Here is a 20,226-nt window from a genome sequence, read left to right as displayed (position 1 = left end):
AACATGGGCCAACTTTGAAAACAAAGAACTTTTATTTTCAATCACACCCCTGGTTTAAGAAACCAGTGCTCTAACCCCTGAGCTATGGAGCCAGTTGGCTACAGTTTTATGCAAATCTCTTGAGGTGAGAACACAATTGAGGAATCATATCACAAAACCAAAAACCTGACTCTCTGAGGAACTGGTGACCGATAAAACGACTGTTATCGCAAACACACTTTCAAAATAAAAAGTTATTCAAACAAGTAAACTCCTAAGTTAGTTGTTGCCCAAAAGAATGACACACCAGTAGCAAGTCAGTGCTACCGTGCCCCCTGCTGTTTCTTATTAGCATTGCTGAAATTTGAAAAGAACAGCCTCTTGATTTGTCAATATTGCCGAAGCAGGATGCAAAACTACACAGGCCCCAGCGAGAATTGAACTCGCGACCCCTGGTTTACAAGACCAGTGCTCTAACCACTGAGCTATGGAGCCAATCCCTTTCTACACCTGCAAATCCATTATTAAAAAGCTCACAGAACCTGTTAATGCAACATGGCACCAATGCCTCAACTGAGAAGTTAATTGCGATGTGGCCAAAAACGACAAATTGCGTCACACAGCTCCATGTAAACTTGACCATGTTCGCAACTCATGACTTGGGAAGTTTGAATTTAAGCATGAACACATATGACACTTCTAAATAATAACTTTCGGGTGGCAATAATCCAGAAAAAACTGCCACAATACTGTGAAATACTCGGTCCAACTTGCATCCGGGTTTCATTAATAGTGACTCGGTGCTCACCCACCGCATAGGCCAATTTTGAAAACCAAGGGTTTTAATATTCCACTCAGTCTCTTTGAAGAATAAGCAAAACGCAGGCCCCAGTGAGAATTGAACTCACGACCCCTGGTTTACGAAACCAGTGCTCTAACCCCTGAGCTATGGAGCCAGTTGGCTACAGTTTTATGCAAATCTCTTGAGGTGAGACCACAATTGAGGAAACATATCACAAAACCAAAAACCTGACTCTCTGAGGAACTGGTGACCGATAAAACGACTGTTATCGCAAACACACTTTCAAAATAAAAAGTTATTCAAACAAGTAAACTCCTAAGTTAGTTGTTGCCCAAAAGAATGACACACCAGTACCAAGTCAATGCTACCGTGCCCCCTGCTGTTTCTTATTAGCATTGCTGACATCTTAAAAGAACAGCCGCCTCTCGATTTGTCAATATTGCCGAAGTAGGATGTAAAACTACACAGGCCACAGCGAGAATTGAACTCTCGACCCCTGGTTTACAAGACCAGTGCTCTAACCACTGAGCTATGGAGCCACTCGTTTGCTCACCTGCAAATCCATTATTAAAAAGCGCACAAAACCTGTTAATGCAACATGGCACCAATGCCTCAACTGAGAAGTTAATTGCGAAACACTCGGTCCAATTTGCATCCCGATTTCCTTAATCGTGACTCGGTGCTCTCCCACAGCAGAGGCCAATTTTAAAAACCAAGGGTTTTAATGTTTCACTCAGTCTCTTTGAAGAACAAGCAAAACGAAGGCCCCAGTGAGAATTGAACTCACGACCCCTGGTTTACGAAACCAGTGCTCTAACCCCTGAGCTATGGAGCCATCTGAGTCTGGCGTTGTATCAACTTCTAAGGGAATAATCTAGATTTGAAGTTATCGTGACTGCTGCGATGCATACTCTTTGGTTCTTTCGGTAAAGTGACGTAGGTCAAAAAAAATTAAAACACGACGTTTCGATCGCAACACAAGCGACCGTCATCAGGTGGAACAGATACAGCAGGGGAACTGATGACATAGGAGAAAGAGCTGATGCACCAAAGTTTACATCGGATTTTGAAGGAATGTCTAACTTAAATCCCCAAAAAAATTAGCTATACCAAATACGAATTCTGCTATGTTAAGGTAGATGCTCCTTCGTGACATATAACCTTGGAAAGCTTATATTAATTGCAAACATCGCAAAGCCGAAGTTCCAAAAGTGTAACAAAAGTTATTGCGCCCCCTGCAGTTCTCAATGTGCCACGGGCGCTCACGACACAACTGCGTGGCGAACATCCTAAAACACGTGGGAGCTCACATTCGTCAACCTCACCGCACCAGGATGTGATATTTTTAAAACTATTTTACCAGGTAAGGTCTCACTGAGCTTTTTAGCTCTTTTTCAGAAGCGACATGGCTATCACAAATGATAGCTCGACGAAGAGGCTTATCGTCACGTGGAAATGTATAGCAGCCAAATACTCTAAATGTGTGACGTTGATTTTAAATGTGGATGGCAAACCCGGAGTACCCTAAAAAAAAGTCCACACGACCACGCGGAGAGAGACACGCAAACTCCAAGCAAACGGGAGTCAGGGTCGGAATCGAACCCACCATCTCCTGTAAACCAGGCGAGGTAGTTTACAAAAGCCATCTGAGCAAAATATCAGCTTTTATAACTGATGACTGGGGAAGCTGGTAACAAACACACACCACATCGAACAGAAAGTAAGGCAACGTTTTAAAGAGTACATTTGACTGGCTTTATCCAATAAATGTTGCCTTAGTTATCGTGCATGATATTTACACCAAACGCGCGTGGCTCCATGCCCCCGAGTATCATGAAAGTTCGCTGTCACTGACTGAAAGAGCTCCACGTACGTTATGTCGGAGATTCATTTGGATCTTGGTGAACAATAAGAATGTAACTCTCAGTCGCTGGTTTCGGATCTCCATGACTGAACCCGTTTTATGTTCAAAAGCGTTCACAATGTAAATTTTGGTGGTTTTATCAACAGACATTGCCAGGTGAGTATCACCATATGCTTCATAACACATTGCAGTTATCAATAGGTGTCAGTAGGTGCTCACAAGCTGAAACTGTCACATTCAACTAAATAATGATAATACTGAAGTTTAATGATGCTTAAAATAAAGGCTCCAGTGAGAATTGAACTCACGCCCCCTGGTTTACTAGACCAGTGCTCTAACCACTGAGCTATGGAGCCATATTCTTAGGTTTTTTCGGTAAAGTCACGTAGGTAAAACATTAAAATTAATGAAAGTAAAATAAAACAAAACACCTGATGACGGAGACTTGTGTTGCCTCCGAAACGTCGTGAATTTTATTTTTTTGTTTTGTTTTATTTTACTTTCATTAATTTTAATGTTTTACCTACGTGACTTTACCGAAAAAACCTAAGAATATGAATCATTGCAGTCACGAAAGCTTCAAATCTAGAACTATGGAGCCAGTTGAAGCCTCTGTCACCAAAAGACACACATGAAATGAAACAGGATAAATTAAGGCTTGAGCATCAGCACACGTTGCCTGGTTAATTAGATCAATTAATGATATGGTAATTGAGTTAAGGATTCTGCCCATGAACTTTTATTTTACGTTGCCATATGTTTGCTAATAAAAGCCACGTTGGAAAGTGTACAACACATTCTAAAATGAAATCTTTGAAAAAGTTTCAAGAAAGAACCACACTTACACGCCGACACCACATTTCAAAATGTTACCAATGGAGGATGTAAACTGACTTAGAATCTCCAGCAAGAACTTAAGAGCCCCCAGGTTAGAAGACCAGCGCTTTCACTGCTGAGCAACAGAGCTATTCCCATCTATATATGTTGATGCAAGACCCATTCAGTGCTATTTTCCGACGACATTTCACAACAAATGTATTTGGATGATATTAATTCAGAAACATTTCAACATGGGTCCCTGGTGAAATGGAACAATGACTTGGTGCACTCGAAACATGGGCCAACTTTTAAAACCAATAACTTCTATTTTCAATCACAGTCTCAAGAAGGTGTGAAATAAAAGAGGCCCCAGTGAGAATTGAACTCACGACCCCTGGTTTACGAAGCCAGTTGGCTCCGGTTTTATGCAAACCTCTTGAGGTGAGAACAAAATTGAGGAAACATCACAATACCAAAAACCTGGCTCTCTGAGGAACTGGTGACCGATTAAACGACTGTTTTATCGCACACACACTTTACATTAAAAGTTATTCAAACAAGTAAACTCCTAAGTTAGTTGTTGTCCAAAACAATGCCACACCTGTACCAAATGAGTGCTACCGTGCCCCCTGCTGTTTCTTATTAGCATTGCTAAAAACTTAAAAGAACAGCATCTAGATTTGTCAATATTGCCGAAGTAGGATGCAAAACTACGCAGGCCCCAGCGAGAATTGAACTCGCGACCCCTGGTTTACAAGACCAGTGCTCTAACCACTGAGCTATGGAGCCACTCCTTTTCTACACCTGCAAATCCATTATTAAAAAGCTCACAAAACCTGTTAATGCAACATTGCACCAATGCCTCAACTGAGAAGTTAATTGCGATGTGGCCAAAAACGACAAATTGCGTCACACAGCTCCATGTAAACTTGACCATGTTCGCAACTCATGACTTTGGAAGTTTGAATTTAAGCATGTACACATGTGACACTTCTAAATAATAACTTTCGGGTGGCAATAATCCAGAAAAAACTGCCACAATACTGTGAAATACTCGGTCCAACTTGCATCCCGGTTTCATTAATAGTGACTCGGTGCTCACCCACCGCATAGGCCAATTTTGAAAACCAAGGGTTTTAATGTTTCACTCAGTATCTTTGAAGAATAAGCAAAACGCAAGCCCCAGTGAGAATTGAACTCACGACCCCTGGTTTACGAAACCAGTGCTCCAGCCCCTGAGCTATGGAGCCAGTTGGCTACAGTTTTATCAGTCCCTCCAGAAAAACGCGGAGTTTTTTGGTGATTGTTGCGGGCAAAAATCGTTGATTATTGCTGAAAACTTAAAAGAACAGCCTCTCGATACACGTATAAAATAGCCCAGATCTGTCCTCATGTCATTCTGTGACTGTGATTAACGCCCCCAGATTGGTTGAAGTGCGTCACATGACCGCGAGCAAGCAGCCAACCAGAGGTGCGCCCCTCCCAAACATGTACGCCTCTGGATTGGTTGAAGTGGGTCACGTGACCGCGAACTCCCCACTTTGAGAAGCAGCAACATCATGGCCACGGAAAGCTGACGGTCGATCCACTCATACACACAGCTCACTCACACGCAGCTCAGAGGAGACGGGTGAGTCAGAGTGAGGAAGCTGACGGTCGATCCACTCACACACGGCTCACTCATACACACAGACAATTGCTTGCAGCTCAGAGGAGACAGGTAAGTGAGAGTGAGACGGAGCCATGCTCCGTCCACTGCTGCCCTGAGGAACCCCCGTGCTCTCCACTGCTGGCTTTAGGAAGAGCTGTGCTCGCTCCGCTGCTGAATTGAAGGAGAGCCGTGCTTTGTCCATTACATAAGTGCTTAAATCCACTGCTGGATGAAGGCCCACCGCATGTTGTGCGAGTGGATCGTAAGGATTTACTTGACCAGTCTGTTGGGGGCCGCCGCACGCTGTGGTTGTTCGCTATAGGCGCCCCCCAACAACCTAGTTTGTCAATATTGCCGAAGCAGGATGCAAAACTACACAGGCCACAGCGAGAACTGAACTCGCGACCCCTGGTTTACAAGACCAGTGCTCTAACCACTGAGCTATGGAGCCACTCATTTTCCACACCTGCAAATTCAGTATTAAAAAGCTCACAAAACCTGTTAATGCAAGATGCACCAATGCCTCAACTGAGAAGTTTATACAGGTAGGAACAGTTCCACACTGCCCACCAGGGATTATTTGTCTGTCTGTCGTGCATAGCCACGCCCTCGAATTGTATTTGATAAAGCGGTTCAGGCGGGCTCAGCACCACGTGACGCGCCGCCCCACGCAGCTTCCGCCGCGTGACACGGATCGCACGAATGCGCTGTCCAACCAAGTTCCTACCTTCCCACTCCGAAGGAACGTGTTTGCGATGTGGCCAAAAACGACAAATTGCGTAACACAGCTTCATGTAAACTTGACCATGTTAGCAACTTGTGACTTGGGAAGTTTGAATTTAAACACGTACACATATGACACTTCTAAATAATATCTTTCGGTTGGCAATAATCTAGAAAAAACTGCCACATTACTGCTAAATACTAGGTCAACATTGCATTCCGGTTTCCTTAATAGTGACTCGGTGCTCTCCCACAGCATAGGCCAATTTTGAAAACCAAGGGGTTAATGTTTCACTTAGTCTCTTTGAAGAATAAGCAAAACGCAGGCCCCAGTGAGAATTGAACTCACGACCCCTGGTTTACGAAACCAGTGCTCTAACCCCTGAGCTATGGAGCCATCTGAGTGTGTTGTCTCAACTTCTAAGGCAATGTCAAACTAATATCCCACAAAATGAGCTATACCAAATACGCAAGAACATGGCCCTCTGAAGAACTGCTGAACTATGAAAAAATGCTTTAACACATGCGCACATTGGAAAATCAATTAAAATAAAACAAGAAAACTAAGTTATGTGCGTTATAAAACAACGCCACGCTTATACCGAACAACGTTACTGGCGTGCCCCCTGCTGCCATAAATCAGTAGCAGGTGCTCACACTCGTGCTCAGATGTTAAAAGTACGAATGTAGAACTTCTTTAATACCATATGTAGCCGACCGCGCTGATCGTCGGTACGGGGGAAGGACAACAAACTAAACACAACAAGTAGTACAACATTTCAAAATGTTACCAATGCAGGATGTAAACCGACTTAGAATCTCCAGCAAGAACTGAAGGAACGACCCCCAGGTTACAAGACCAGCGATTTCACTGCTGAGCAACAGAGCGATTCCCATATATATCTTAATGCAAGACCCATTCAGTGCTATTTTCCGACGACACTTCACAACAAATGTATTTGGATGATATGAATCCAGAAACATTTCAACATTAAATCAAGATGCTAGGGCCACCTTGGTCCCTGGTGAAATGAACAGTGACTTGGTACGCTCGAACATGGGCCAACTTTGAAAACAAAGAACTTTTATTTTCAATCACAGCCTGAAAAAGGTGTGAAATAAAAGAGGCCCCAGTGAGAATTGAACTCACGACCCCTGGTTTACGAAACCAGCGCTCTAATCCCTGAGCTATGGAGCCAGTTGGCTACAGTTTTATGCAAATCTCTTGAGATGAGAACACAATTGAGGAAACATATCACAAAACCAAAAACCTGACTCTCTGAGGAACTGGTGACCGATAAAACGACTGTTATCGCAAACACACTTTCAAAATAAAAAGTTATTCAAACAAGTAAACTCCTAAGTTAGTTGTTGCCCAAGAGAATGACACACCAGTACCAAGTCAATGCTACCGTGCCCCCTGCTGTTTCTTATTAGCATTGCTGACATCTTAAAAGAACAGCCGCCTCTTGATTTGTCAATATTGCCGAAGTAGGATGTAAAACTACACAGGCCCCAGCGAGAATTGAACTCGCGACCCCTGGTTTACAAGACCAGTGCTCTAACCACTGAGCTATGGAGCCACTCATTTGCTCAACTGCAAATCCATTATTAAAAAGCGCACAAAACCTGTTAATGCAACATGGCACCAATGCCTCAACTGAGAAGTTAATTGCGATGTGGCCAAAAACGACAAATTGCGTCACACAGCTCCATGTAAACTTGACCATGTTAGCATCTCATGACTTGGGAAGTTTGAATTTAAGCACGTACACATATGACACTTTTAAATAATAACTTTCGGGTGGCAATATTCCAGAAAAAAACTGCCACATTACTGCGAAACACTCGGTCCAATTTGCATCGTGACTCGGTGCTCTCCCACAGCAGAGGCCAATTTTGAAAACCAAGGGTTTTAATGTTTCACTCAGTCTCTTTGAAGAACAAGCAAAACGAAGGCCCCAGTGAGATTTGAACTCACGACCCCTGGTTTACAAAACCAGTGCTCTAACCCCTGAGCTATGGAGCCATCTGAGTGTGGCGTTGTATCAACTTCTAAGGGAATAATCTAGATTTGAAGTTATCGTGACTGCTGGGATGCATACTCTTTGGTTCTTTCGGTAAAGTGACGTAGGTCAAAAAAAATTAAACCACGACGTTTCGATCGCAACACAAGTGACCGTCATCAGGTGGAACAGATACAGCAGGGGAACTGATGACATAGGAGAAAGAGCTGTTGCACCAAAGTTTACATCGGATTTTGAAGGAATGTCTAACTTAAATCCCCAAAAAAATTAGCTATACCAAATACGAATTCTGCTATGTTAAGGTAGATGCTCCTTCGTGACATATAACCTTGGAAAGCTTATATTAATTGCAAACATCGCAAAGCCGAAGTTCCAAAAGTGTAACAAAAGTTATTGCACCCCCTGCAGTTCTCAATGTGCCACGGGCGCTCACGACACAACTGCGTGGCGAACATCCTAAAACACGTGGGAGCTCACATTCGTCAACCTCACCGCACCAGGATGTGATATTTTTAAAACTATTTTACCAGGTAAGGTCTCACTGAGCTTTTTAGCTTTTTTTCAGAAGCGACATGGCTATCACAAATGATAGCTCGACGAAGAGGCTTATCGTCACGTGGAAATGTATAGCAGCCAAATACTCTAAATGTGTGACGTTGATTTTAAATGTGGATGGCAAACCCGGAGTACCCTAAAAAAAGTCCACACCACCACGCGGAGAGAGACACGCAAACTCCAAGCAAACGGGAGTCAGGGTCGGAATCGAACCCACCATCTCCTGTAAACCAGGCGAGGTAGTTTACAAAAGCCATCTGAGCAAAATATCAGCTTTTATAACTGATGACTGGGGAAGCTGGTAACAAACACACACCACATCGAACAGAAAGTAAGGCAACGTTTTAAAGAGTACATTTGACTGGCTTTATCCAAGAAATATTGCCTGAGTTTTTCGTGCATGATATTTACACCAAACGCGCGTGGCTCCATGCCCCCGAGTATCATGAAAGTTCGCTGTCACTGACTGAAAGAGCTCCACGTACGTTATGTCGGAGATTCATTTGGATCTTGGTGAACAATAAGAATGTAACTCTCAGTCGCTGGTTTCGGATCTCCATGACTGAACCCGTTTTATGTTCAAAAGCGTTCACAATGTAAATTTTGGTGGTTTTATCAACAGACATTGCCAGGTGAGTATCACCATATGCTTCATAACACATTACAGTTATCAATAGGTGTCAGTAGGTGCTCACAAGCTGAAACTGTCACATTCAACTAAATAATGATAATACTGAAGTTTAATGATGCTTAAAATAAAGGCTCCAGTAAGCATTGAACTCACGACCCCTGGTTTACTAGACCAGTGCTCTAACCACTGAGCTATGGAGCCAGTTGAAGCCTCTGTCACCAAAAGACACACATGAAATGAAACAGGATAAATGAAGGCTTGAGCATCAGCACACGTTGCCTGGTTAATTAGATCAATTAATGTTATGGTAATTGAGTTAAGGATTCTGCCCATGAACTTTTATTTTACGTTGCCATATGTTTGCTAATAAAAGCCACGTTGGAAAGTGTACAACACATTCTAAAATGAAATCTTTGAAAAAGTTTCAAGAAAGAACCACACTTACACGCCGACACCACATTTCAAAATGTTACCAATGGAGGATGTAAACTGACTTAAAATCTCCAGCAAGAACTTAAGGGCCCCCAGGTTAGAAGACCAGCGCTTTCACTGCTGAGCAACAGAGCTATTCCCATCTATATATGTTAATGCAAGACCCATTCAGTGCTATTTTCCGACGACATTTCACAACAAATGTATTTGGATGATATTAATTCAGAAACATTTCAACATGGGTTCCTGGTGAAATGGAACAATGACTTGGTGCACTCGAAACTTGGGCAAACTTTTAAAACCAATAACTTCTATTTTCAATCACAGTCTCAAGAAGGTGTGAAATAAAAGAGGCCCCAGTGAGAATTGAACTCACGACCCCTGGTTTACGAAGCCAGTTGGCTACGGTTTTATGCAAACCTCTTGAGGTGAGAACAAAATTTTGGAAACATCACAATACCAAAAACCTGGCTCTCTGAGGAACTGGTGACCGATTAAACGACTGTTTTATCGCACACACACTTTACATTAAAAGTTATTCAAACAAGTAAACTCCTAAGTTAGTTGTTGTCCAAAACAATGCCACACCTGTACCAAGTGAGTGCTACCGTGCCCCCTGCTGTTTCTTATTAGCATTGCTGAAATTTGAAAAGAACAGCCTCTTGATTTGTCAATATTGCCGAAGCAGGATGCAAAACTACACAGGCCCCAGCGAGAATTGAACTCGCGACCCCTGGTTTACAAGACCAGTGCTCTAACCACTGAGCTATGGAGCCAATCCCTTTCTACACCTGCAAATCCATTATTAAAAAGCTCACAGAACCTGTTAATGCAACATGGCACCAATGCCTCAACTGAGAAGTTAATTGCGATGTGGCCAAAAACGACAAATTGCGTCACACAGCTCCATGTAAACTTGACCATGTTCGCACCTCATGACTTGGGAAGTTTGAATTTAAGCATGAACACATATGACACTTCTAAATAATAACTTTCGGGTGGCAATAATCCAGAAAAAACTGCCACAATACTGTGAAATACTCGGTCCAACTTGCATCCGGGTTTCATTAATAGTGACTCGGTGCTCACCCACCGCATAAGCCAATTTTGAAAACCAAGGGTTTCAATATTCCACTCAGTCTCTTTGAAGAATAAGCAAAACGCAGGCCCCAGTGAGAATTGAACTCACGACCCCTGGTTTACGAAACCAGTGCTCTAACCCCTGAGCTATGGAGCCAGTTGGCTACAGTTTTATGCAAATCTCTTGAGGTGAGACCACAATTGAGGAAACATATCACAAAACCAAAAACCTGACTCTCTGAGGAACTGGTGACCGATAAAACGACTGTTATCGCAAACACACTTTCAAAATAAAAAGTTATTCAAACAAGTAAACTCCTAAGTTAGTTGTTGCCCAAAAGAATGACACACCAGTACCAAGTCAATGCTACCGTGCCCCCTGCTGTTTCTTATTAGCATTGCTGACATCTTAAAAGAACAGCCGCCTCTCGATTTGTCAATATTGCCGAAGTAGGATGTAAAACTACACAGGCCACAGCGAGAATTGAACTCTCGACCCCTGGTTTACAAGACCAGTGCTCTAACCACTGAGCTATGGAGCCACTCGTTTGCTCACCTGCAAATCCATTATTAAAAAGCGCACAAAACCTGTTAATGCAACATGGCACCAATGCCTCAACTGAGAAGTTAATTGCGAAACACTCGGTCCAATTTGCATCCCGATTTCCTTAATCGTGACTCGGTGCTCTCCCACAGCAGAGGCCAATTTTAAAAACCAAGGGTTTTAATGTTTCACTCAGTCTCTTTGAAGAACAAGCAAAACGAAGGCCCCAGTGAGAATTGAACTCACGACCCCTGGTTTACGAAACCAGTGCTCTAACCCCTGAGCTATGGAGCCATCTGAGTCTGGCGTTGTATCAACTTCTAAGGGAATAATCTAGATTTGAAGTTATCGTGACTGCTGCGATGCATACTCTTTGGTTCTTTCGGTAAAGTGACGTAGGTCAAAAAAAATTAAAACACGACGTTTCGATCGCAACACAAGCGACCGTCATCAGGTGGAACAGATACAGCAGGGGAACTGATGACATAGGAGAAAGAGCTGATGCACCAAAGTTTACATCGGATTTTGAAGGAATGTCTAACTTAAATCCCCAAAAAAATTAGCTATACCAAATACGAATTCTGCTATGTTAAGGTAGATGCTCCTTCGTGACATATAACCTTGGAAAGCTTATATTAATTGTAAACATCGCAAAGCCGAAGTTCCAAAAGTGTAACAAAAGTTATTGCGCCCCCTGCAGTTCTCAATGTGCCACGGGCGCTCACGACACAACTGCGTGGCGAACATCCTAAAACACGTGGGAGCTCACATTCGTCAACCTCACCGCACCAGGATGTGATATTTTTAAAACTATTTTACCAGGTAAGGTCTCACTGAGCTTTTTAGCTCTTTTTCAGAAGCGACATGGCTATCACAAATGATAGCTCGACGAAGAGGCTTATCGTCACGTGGAAATGTATAGCAGCCAAATACTCTAAATGTGTGACGTTGATTTTAAATGTGGATGGCAAACCCGGAGTACCCTAAAAAAAAGTCCACACGACCACGCGGAGAGAGACACGCAAACTCCAAGCAAACGGGAGTCAGGGTCGGAATCGAACCCACCATCTCCTGTAAACCAGGCGAGGTAGTTTACAAAAGCCATCTGAGCAAAATATCAGCTTTTATAACTGATGACTGGGGAAGCTGGTAACAAACACACACCACATCGAACAGAAAGTAAGGCAACGTTTTAAAGAGTACATTTGACTGGCTTTATCCATTAAATGTTGCCTTAGTTATCGTGCATGATATTTACACCAAACGCGCGTGGCTCCATGCCCCCGAGTATCATGAAAGTTCGCTGTCACTGACTGAAAGAGCTCCACGTACGTTATGTCGGAGATTCATTTGGATCTTGGTGAACAATAAGAATGTAACTCTCAGTCGCTGGTTTCGGATCTCCATGACTGAACCCGTTTTATGTTCAAAAGCGTTCACAATGTAAATTTTGGTGGTTTTATCAACAGACATTGCCAGGTGAGTATCACCATATGCTTCATAACACATTGCAGTTATCAATAGGTGTCAGTAGGTGCTCACAAGCTGAAACTGTCACATTCAACTAAATAATGATAATACTGAAGTTTAATGATGCTTAAAATAAAGGCTCCAGTGAGAATTGAACTCACGCCCCCTGGTTTACTAGACCAGTGCTCTAACCACTGAGCTATGGAGCCATATTCTTAGGTTTTTTCGGTAAAGTCACGTAGGTAAAACATTAAAATTAATGAAAGTAAAATAAAACAAAACACCTGATGACGGAGACTTGTGTTGCCTCCGAAACGTCGTGAATTTTATTTTTTTGTTTTGTTTTATTTTACTTTCATTAATTTTAATGTTTTACCTACGTGACTTTACCGAAAAAACCTAAGAATATGAATCATTGCAGTCACGAAAGCTTCAAATCTAGAACTATGGAGCCAGTTGAAGCCTCTGTCACCAAAAGACACACATGAAATGAAACAGGATAAATTAAGGCTTGAGCATCAGCACACGTTGCCTGGTTAATTAGATCAATTAATGATATGGTAATTGAGTTAAGGATTCTGCCCATGAACTTTTATTTTACGTTGCCATATGTTTGCTAATAAAAGCCACGTTGGAAAGTGTACAACACATTCTAAAATGAAATCTTTGAAAAAGTTTCAAGAAAGAACCACACTTACACGCCGACACCACATTTCAAAATGTTACCAATGGAGGATGTAAACTGACTTAGAATCTCCAGCAAGAACTTAAGAGCCCCCAGGTTAGAAGACCAGCGCTTTCACTGCTGAGCAACAGAGCTATTCCCATCTATATATGTTGATGCAAGACCCATTCAGTGCTATTTTCCGACGACATTTCACAACAAATGTATTTGGATGATATTAATTCAGAAACATTTCAACATGGGTCCCTGGTGAAATGGAACAATGACTTGGTGCACTCGAAACATGGGCCAACTTTTAAAACCAATAACTTCTATTTTCAATCACAGTCTCAAGAAGGTGTGAAATAAAAGAGGCCCCAGTGAGAATTGAACTCACGACCCCTGGTTTACGAAGCCAGTTGGCTCCGGTTTTATGCAAACCTCTTGAGGTGAGAACAAAATTGAGGAAACATCACAATACCAAAAACCTGGCTCTCTGAGGAACTGGTGACCGATTAAACGACTGTTTTATCGCACACACACTTTACATTAAAAAGTTATTCAAACAAGTAAACTCCTAAGTTAGTTGTTGTCCAAAACAATGCCACACCTGTACCAAATGAGTGCTACCGTGCCCCCTGCTGTTTCTTATTAGCATTGCTAAAAACTTAAAAGAACAGCATCTAGATTTGTCAATATTGCCGAAGTAGGATGCAAAACTACGCAGGCCCCAGCGAGAATTGAACTCGCGACCCCTGGTTTACAAGACCAGTGCTCTAACCACTGAGCTATGGAGCCACTCCTTTTCTACACCTGCAAATCCATTATTAAAAAGCTCACAAAACCTGTTAATGCAACATTGCACCAATGCCTCAACTGAGAAGTTAATTGCGATGTGGCCAAAAACGACAAATTGCGTCACACAGCTCCATGTAAACTTGACCATGTTCGCAACTCATGACTTTGGAAGTTTGAATTTAAGCATGTACACATGTGACACTTCTAAATAATAACTTTCGGGTGGCAATAATCCAGAAAAAACTGCCACAATACTGTGAAATACTCGGTCCAACTTGCATCCCGGTTTCATTAATAGTGACTCGGTGCTCACCCACCGCATAGGCCAATTTTGAAAACCAAGGGTTTTAATGTTTCACTCAGTATCTTTGAAGAATAAGCAAAACGCAAGCCCCAGTGAGAATTGAACTCACGACCCCTGGTTTACGAAACCAGTGCTCCTGCCCCTGAGCTATGGAGCCAGTTGGCTACAGTTTTATCAGTCCCTCCAGAAAAACGCGGAGTTTTTTGGTGATTGTTGCGGGCAAAAATCGTTGATTATTGCTGAAAACTTAAAAGAACAGCCTCTCGATACACGTATAAAATAGCCCAGATCTGTCCTCATGTCATTCTGTGACTGTGATTAACGCCCCCAGATTGGTTGAAGTGCGTCACATGACCGCGAGCAAGCAGCCAACCAGAGGTGCGCCCCTCCCAAACATGTACGCCTCTGGATTGGTTGAAGTGGGTCACGTGACCGCGAACTCCCCACTTTGAGAAGCAGCAACATCATGGCCACGGAAAGCTGACGGTCGATCCACTCATACACACAGCTCACTCACACGCAGCTCAGAGGAGACGGGTGAGTCAGAGTGAGGAAGCTGACGGTCGATCCACTCACACACGGCTCACTCATACACACAGACAATTGCTTGCAGCTCAGAGGAGACAGGTAAGTGAGAGTGAGACGGAGCCATGCTCCGTCCACTGCTGCCCTGAGGAACCCCCGTGCTCTCCACTGCTGGCTTTAGGAAGAGCTGTGCTCGCTCCGCTGCTGAATTGAAGGAGAGCCGTGCTTTGTCCATTACATAAGTGCTTAAATCCACTGCTGGATGAAGGCCCACCGCATGTTGTGCGAGTGGATCGTAAGGATTTACTTGACCAGTCTGTTGGGGGCCGCCGCACGCTGTGGTTGTTCGCTATAGGCGCCCCCCAACAACCTAGTTTGTCAATATTGCCGAAGCAGGATGCAAAACTACACAGGCCACAGCGAGAACTGAACTCGCGACCCCTGGTTTACAAGACCAGTGCTCTAACCACTGAGCTATGGAGCCACTCATTTTCCACACCTGCAAATTCAGTATTAAAAAGCTCACAAAACCTGTTAATGCAAGATGCACCAATGCCTCAACTGAGAAGTTTATACAGGTAGGAACAGTTCCACACTGCCCACCAGGGATTATTTGTCTGTCTGTCGTGCATAGCCACGCCCTCGAATTGTATTTGATAAAGCGGTTCAGGCGGGCTCAGCACCACGTGACGCGCCGCCCCACGCAGCTTCCGCCGCGTGACACGGATCGCACGAATGCGCTGTCCAACCAAGTTCCTACCTTCCCACTCCGAAGGAACGTGTTTGCGATGTGGCCAAAAACGACAAATTGCGTAACACAGCTTCATGTAAACTTGACCATGTTAGCAACTTGTGACTTGGGAAGTTTGAATTTAAACACGTACACATATGACACTTCTAAATAATATCTTTCGGTTGGCAATAATCTAGAAAAAACTGCCACATTACTGCTAAATACTAGGTCAACATTGCATTCCGGTTTCCTTAATAGTGACTCGGTGCTCTCCCACAGCATAGGCCAATTTTGAAAACCAAGGGGTTAATGTTTCACTTAGTCTCTTTGAAGAATAAGCAAAACGCAGGCCCCAGTGAGAATTGAACTCACGACCCCTGGTTTACGAAACCAGTGCTCTAACCCCTGAGCTATGGAGCCATCTGAGTGTGTTGTCTCAACTTCTAAGGCAATGTCAAACTAATATCCCACAAAATGAGCTATACCAAATACGCAAGAACATGGCCCTCTGAAGAACTGGTGAACTATGAAAAAATGCTTTAACACATGCGCACATTGGAAAATCAATTAAAATAAAACAAGAAAACTAAGTTATGTGCGTTATAAAACAACGCCACGCTTATACCGAACAACGTTACTGGCGTGCCCCCTGCTGCCATAAATCAGTAGCAGGTGCTCACACTCGTGCTCAGATGTTAAAAGTACGAATGTAGAACTTCTTTAATACCATATGTAGCCGACCGCGCTGATCGTCGGTACGGGGGAAGGACAACAAACTAAACACAACAAGTAGTACAACATTTCAAAATGTTACCAATGCAGGATGTAAACCGACTTAGAATCTCCAGCAAGAACTGAAGGAACGACCCCCAGGTTACAAGACCAGCGATTTCACTGCTGAGCAACAGAGCGATTCCCATATATATCTTAATGCAAGACCCATTCAGTGCTATTTTCCGACGACACTTCACAACAAATGTATTTGGATGATATGAATCCAGAAACATTTCAACATTAAATCAAGATGCTAGGGCCACCTTGGTCCCTGGTGAAATGAACAGTGACTTGGTACGCTCGAACATGGGCCAACTTTGAAAACAAAGAACTTTTATTTTCAATCACAGCCTGAAAAAGGTGTGAAATAAAAGAGGCCCCAGTGAGAATTGAACTCACGACCCCTGGTTTACGAAACCAGCGCTCTAATCCCTGAGCTATGGAGCCAGTTGGCTACAGTTTTATGCAAATCTCTTGAGGTGAGAACACAATTGAGGAAACATATCACAAAACCAAAAACCTGACTCTCTGAGGAACTGGTGACCGATAAAACGACTGTTATCGCAAACACACTTTCAAAATAAAAAGTTATTCAAACAAGTAAACTCCTAAGTTAGTTGTTGCCCAAGAGAATGACACACCAGTACCAAGTCAATGCTACCGTGCCCCCTGCTGTTTCTTATTAGCATTGCTGACATCTTAAAAGAACAGCCGCCTCTTGATTTGTCAATATTGCCGAAGTAGGATGTAAAACTACACAGGCCCCAGCGAGAATTGAACTCGCGACCCCTGGTTTACAAGACCAGTGCTCTAACCACTGAGCTATGGAGCCACTCAGTTGCTCAACTGCAAATCCATTATTAAAAAGCGCACAAAACCTGTTAATGCAACATGGCACCAATGCCTCAACTGAGAAGTTAATTGCGATGTGGCCAAAAACGACAAATTGCGTCACACAGCTCCATGTAAACTTGACCATGTTAGCATCTCATGACTTGGGAAGTTTGAATTTAAGCACGTACACATATGACACTTTTAAATAATAACTTTCGGGTGGCAATATTCCAGAAAAAAACTGCCACATTACTGCGAAACACTCGGTCCAATTTGCATCGTGACTCGGTGCTCTCCCACAGCAGAGGCCAATTTTGAAAACCAAGGGTTTTAATGTTTCACTCAGTCTCTTTGAAGAACAAGCAAAACGAAGGCCCCAGTGAGATTTGAACTCACGACCCCTGGTTTACGAAACCAGTGCTCTAACCCCTGAGCTATGGAGCCATCTGAGTGTGGCGTTGTATCAACTTCTAAGGGAATAATCTAGATTTGAAGTTATCGTGACTGCTGGGATGCATACTCTTTGGTTCTTTCGGTAAAGTGACGTAGGTCAAAAAAAATTAAACCACGACGTTTCGATCGCAACACAAGTGACCGTCATCAGGTGGAACAGATACAGCAGGGGAACTGATGACATAGGAGAAAGAGCTGATGCACCAAAGTTTACATCGGATTTTGAAGGAATGTCTAACTTAAATCCCCAAAAAAATTAGCTATACCAAATACGAATTCTGCTATGTTAAGGTAGATGCTCCTTCGTGACATATAACCTTGGAAAGCTTATATTAATTGCAAACATCGCAAAGCCGAAGTTCCAAAAGTGTAACAAAAGTTATTGCACCCCCTGCAGTTCTCAATGTGCCACGGGCGCTCACGACACAACTGCGTGGCGAACATCCTAAAACACGTGGGAGCTCACATTCGTCAACCTCACCGCACCAGGATGTGATATTTTTAAAACTATTTTACCAGGTAAGGTCTCACTGAGCTTTTTAGCTCTTTTTCAGAAGCGACATGGCTATCACAAATGATAGCTCGACGAAGAGGCTTATCGTCACGTGGAAATGTATAGCAGCCAAATACTCTAAATGTGTGACGTTGATTTTAAATGTGGATGGCAAACCCGGAGTACCCTAAAAAAAGTCCACACCACCACGCGGAGAGAGACACGCAAACTCCAAGCAAACGGGAGTCAGGGTCGGAATCGAACCCACCATCTCCTGTAAACCAGGCGAGGTAGTTTACAAAAGCCATCTGAGCAAAATATCAGCTTTTATAACTGATGACTGGGGAAGCTGGTAACAAACACACACCACATCGAACAGAAAGTAAGGCAACGTTTTAAAGAGTACATTTGACTGGCTTTATCCAAGAAATATTGCCTGAGTTTTTCGTGCATGATATTTACACCAAACGCGCGTGGCTCCATGCCCCCGAGTATCATGAAAGTTCGCTGTCACTGACTGAAAGAGCTCCACGTACGTTATGTCGGAGATTCATTTGGATCTTGGTGAACAATAAGAATGTAACTCTCAGTCGCTGGTTTCGGATCTCCATGACTGAACCCGTTTTATGTTCAAAAGCGTTCACAATGTAAATTTTGGTGGTTTTATCAACAGACATTGCCAGGTGAGTATCACCATATGCTTCATAACACATTACAGTTATCAATAGGTGTCAGTAGGTGCTCACAAGCTGAAACTGTCACATTCAACTAAATAATGATAATACTGAAGTTTAATGATGCTTAAAATAAAGGCTCCAGTGAGAATTGAACTCACGACCCCTGGTTTACTAGACCAGTGCTCTAACCACTGAGCTTTGGAGCCAGTTGAAGCCTCTGTCACCAAAAGACACACATGAAATGAAACAGGATAAATGAAGGCTTGAGCATCAGCACACGTTGCCTGGTTAATTAGATCAATTAATGTTATGGTAATTGAGTTAAGGATTCTGCCCATGAACTTTTATTTTACGTTGCCATATGTTTGCTAATAAAAGCCACGTTGGAAAGTGTACAACACATTCTAAAATGAAATCTTTGAAAAAGTTTCAAGAAAGAACCACACTTACACGCCGACACCACATTTCAAAATGTTACCAATGGAGGATGTAAACTGACTTAAAATCTCCAGCAAGAACTTAAGGGCCCCCAGGTTAGAAGACCAGCGCTTTCACTGCTGAGCAACAGAGCTATTCCCATCTATATATGTTAATGCAAGACCCATTCAGTGCTATTTTCCGACGACATTTCACAACAAATGTATTTGGATGATATTAATTCAGAAACATTTCAACATGGGTTCCTGGTGAAATGGAACAATGACTTGGTGCACTCGAAACTTGGGCAAACTTTTAAAACCAATAACTTCTATTTTCAATCACAGTCTCAAGAAGGTGTGAAATAAAAGAGGCCCCAGTGAGAATTGAACTCACGACCCCTGGTTTACGAAGCCAGTTGGCTACGGTTTTATGCAAACCTCTTGAGGTGAGAACAAAATTTTGGAAACATCACAATACCAAAAACCTGGCTCTCTGAGGAACTGGTGACCGATTAAACGACTGTTTTATCGCACACACACTTTACATTAAAAGTTATTCAAACAAGTAAACTCCTAAGTTAGTTGTTGTCCAAAACAATGCCACACCTGTACCAAGTGAGTGCTACCGTGCCCCCTGCTGTTTCTTATTAGCATTGCTAAAAACTTAAAAGAACAGCATCTAGATTTGTCAATATTTTCGAAGTAGGATGCAAAACTACGCAGGCCCCAGCGAGAATTGAACTCGCGACCCCTGGTTTACAAGACCAGTGCTCTAACCACTGAGCTATGGAGCCACTCCTTTTCTACACCTGCAAATCCATTATTAAAAATCTCACAAAACCTGTTAATGCAACATTGCACCAATGCCTCAACTGAGAAGTTAATTGCGATGTGGCCAAAAACGACAAATTGCGTCACACAGCTCCATGTAAACTTGACCATGTTCGCAACTCATGACTTGGGAAGTTTGAATTT

General features: G+C 42.9%; 27 non-coding genes across 27 annotated transcripts; all 27 read right to left on the bottom strand.

The window, feature by feature from the left end:
* Positions 1–401: 401 nt before the first annotated feature.
* On the bottom strand, positions 402–474 carry TRNAT-UGU (transfer RNA threonine (anticodon UGU)). Its single transcript has one exon. It is a non-coding gene; the product is annotated as a tRNA-Thr (tRNA).
* Positions 475–862: 388 nt separating this feature from the next.
* On the bottom strand, positions 863–935 carry TRNAT-CGU (transfer RNA threonine (anticodon CGU)). Its single transcript has one exon. It is a non-coding gene; the product is annotated as a tRNA-Thr (tRNA).
* Positions 936–1,247: 312 nt separating this feature from the next.
* On the bottom strand, positions 1,248–1,320 carry TRNAT-UGU (transfer RNA threonine (anticodon UGU)). Its single transcript has one exon. It is a non-coding gene; the product is annotated as a tRNA-Thr (tRNA).
* Positions 1,321–1,543: 223 nt separating this feature from the next.
* TRNAT-CGU (transfer RNA threonine (anticodon CGU)) lies at positions 1,544–1,616 on the bottom strand. The gene has a single exon. It is a non-coding gene; the product is annotated as a tRNA-Thr (tRNA).
* Positions 1,617–2,928: 1,312 nt separating this feature from the next.
* TRNAT-AGU (transfer RNA threonine (anticodon AGU)) lies at positions 2,929–3,001 on the bottom strand. Its single transcript has one exon. It is a non-coding gene; the product is annotated as a tRNA-Thr (tRNA).
* A 1,179-nt stretch (positions 3,002–4,180) lies between these two features.
* TRNAT-UGU (transfer RNA threonine (anticodon UGU)) lies at positions 4,181–4,253 on the bottom strand. Its single transcript has one exon. It is a non-coding gene; the product is annotated as a tRNA-Thr (tRNA).
* A 388-nt stretch (positions 4,254–4,641) lies between these two features.
* TRNAT-CGU (transfer RNA threonine (anticodon CGU)) lies at positions 4,642–4,714 on the bottom strand. The gene has a single exon. It is a non-coding gene; the product is annotated as a tRNA-Thr (tRNA).
* A 779-nt stretch (positions 4,715–5,493) lies between these two features.
* Positions 5,494–5,566, bottom strand: TRNAT-UGU (transfer RNA threonine (anticodon UGU)). Its single transcript has one exon. It is a non-coding gene; the product is annotated as a tRNA-Thr (tRNA).
* Positions 5,567–6,162: 596 nt separating this feature from the next.
* On the bottom strand, positions 6,163–6,235 carry TRNAT-CGU (transfer RNA threonine (anticodon CGU)). The gene has a single exon. It is a non-coding gene; the product is annotated as a tRNA-Thr (tRNA).
* A 728-nt stretch (positions 6,236–6,963) lies between these two features.
* On the bottom strand, positions 6,964–7,036 carry TRNAT-CGU (transfer RNA threonine (anticodon CGU)). The gene has a single exon. It is a non-coding gene; the product is annotated as a tRNA-Thr (tRNA).
* A 312-nt stretch (positions 7,037–7,348) lies between these two features.
* Positions 7,349–7,421, bottom strand: TRNAT-UGU (transfer RNA threonine (anticodon UGU)). The gene has a single exon. It is a non-coding gene; the product is annotated as a tRNA-Thr (tRNA).
* Positions 7,422–7,794: 373 nt separating this feature from the next.
* TRNAT-UGU (transfer RNA threonine (anticodon UGU)) lies at positions 7,795–7,867 on the bottom strand. Its single transcript has one exon. It is a non-coding gene; the product is annotated as a tRNA-Thr (tRNA).
* Positions 7,868–9,179: 1,312 nt separating this feature from the next.
* On the bottom strand, positions 9,180–9,252 carry TRNAT-AGU (transfer RNA threonine (anticodon AGU)). The gene has a single exon. It is a non-coding gene; the product is annotated as a tRNA-Thr (tRNA).
* Positions 9,253–10,186: 934 nt separating this feature from the next.
* On the bottom strand, positions 10,187–10,259 carry TRNAT-UGU (transfer RNA threonine (anticodon UGU)). The gene has a single exon. It is a non-coding gene; the product is annotated as a tRNA-Thr (tRNA).
* A 388-nt stretch (positions 10,260–10,647) lies between these two features.
* On the bottom strand, positions 10,648–10,720 carry TRNAT-CGU (transfer RNA threonine (anticodon CGU)). The gene has a single exon. It is a non-coding gene; the product is annotated as a tRNA-Thr (tRNA).
* Positions 10,721–11,032: 312 nt separating this feature from the next.
* On the bottom strand, positions 11,033–11,105 carry TRNAT-UGU (transfer RNA threonine (anticodon UGU)). The gene has a single exon. It is a non-coding gene; the product is annotated as a tRNA-Thr (tRNA).
* A 223-nt stretch (positions 11,106–11,328) lies between these two features.
* TRNAT-CGU (transfer RNA threonine (anticodon CGU)) lies at positions 11,329–11,401 on the bottom strand. The gene has a single exon. It is a non-coding gene; the product is annotated as a tRNA-Thr (tRNA).
* A 1,312-nt stretch (positions 11,402–12,713) lies between these two features.
* On the bottom strand, positions 12,714–12,786 carry TRNAT-AGU (transfer RNA threonine (anticodon AGU)). The gene has a single exon. It is a non-coding gene; the product is annotated as a tRNA-Thr (tRNA).
* A 1,180-nt stretch (positions 12,787–13,966) lies between these two features.
* On the bottom strand, positions 13,967–14,039 carry TRNAT-UGU (transfer RNA threonine (anticodon UGU)). Its single transcript has one exon. It is a non-coding gene; the product is annotated as a tRNA-Thr (tRNA).
* Positions 14,040–14,427: 388 nt separating this feature from the next.
* TRNAT-CGU (transfer RNA threonine (anticodon CGU)) lies at positions 14,428–14,500 on the bottom strand. The gene has a single exon. It is a non-coding gene; the product is annotated as a tRNA-Thr (tRNA).
* Positions 14,501–15,279: 779 nt separating this feature from the next.
* TRNAT-UGU (transfer RNA threonine (anticodon UGU)) lies at positions 15,280–15,352 on the bottom strand. Its single transcript has one exon. It is a non-coding gene; the product is annotated as a tRNA-Thr (tRNA).
* Positions 15,353–15,948: 596 nt separating this feature from the next.
* Positions 15,949–16,021, bottom strand: TRNAT-CGU (transfer RNA threonine (anticodon CGU)). The gene has a single exon. It is a non-coding gene; the product is annotated as a tRNA-Thr (tRNA).
* Positions 16,022–16,749: 728 nt separating this feature from the next.
* On the bottom strand, positions 16,750–16,822 carry TRNAT-CGU (transfer RNA threonine (anticodon CGU)). Its single transcript has one exon. It is a non-coding gene; the product is annotated as a tRNA-Thr (tRNA).
* A 312-nt stretch (positions 16,823–17,134) lies between these two features.
* TRNAT-UGU (transfer RNA threonine (anticodon UGU)) lies at positions 17,135–17,207 on the bottom strand. Its single transcript has one exon. It is a non-coding gene; the product is annotated as a tRNA-Thr (tRNA).
* A 373-nt stretch (positions 17,208–17,580) lies between these two features.
* TRNAT-CGU (transfer RNA threonine (anticodon CGU)) lies at positions 17,581–17,653 on the bottom strand. Its single transcript has one exon. It is a non-coding gene; the product is annotated as a tRNA-Thr (tRNA).
* A 1,312-nt stretch (positions 17,654–18,965) lies between these two features.
* On the bottom strand, positions 18,966–19,038 carry TRNAT-AGU (transfer RNA threonine (anticodon AGU)). The gene has a single exon. It is a non-coding gene; the product is annotated as a tRNA-Thr (tRNA).
* Positions 19,039–19,972: 934 nt separating this feature from the next.
* TRNAT-UGU (transfer RNA threonine (anticodon UGU)) lies at positions 19,973–20,045 on the bottom strand. Its single transcript has one exon. It is a non-coding gene; the product is annotated as a tRNA-Thr (tRNA).
* Between the last annotated feature and the right edge of the window lie 181 nt (positions 20,046–20,226).

This window comes from Lampetra fluviatilis, chromosome 33 (assembly GCF_964198595.1).
Source record: "Lampetra fluviatilis chromosome 33, kcLamFluv1.1, whole genome shotgun sequence".
In the NCBI taxonomy this organism is placed as follows: domain Eukaryota; kingdom Metazoa; phylum Chordata; class Hyperoartia; order Petromyzontiformes; family Petromyzontidae; genus Lampetra; species Lampetra fluviatilis.
The sequence above is the reverse complement of the archived record's forward strand: the minus strand, read 5'-3'. Positions and strand labels throughout refer to the sequence as shown.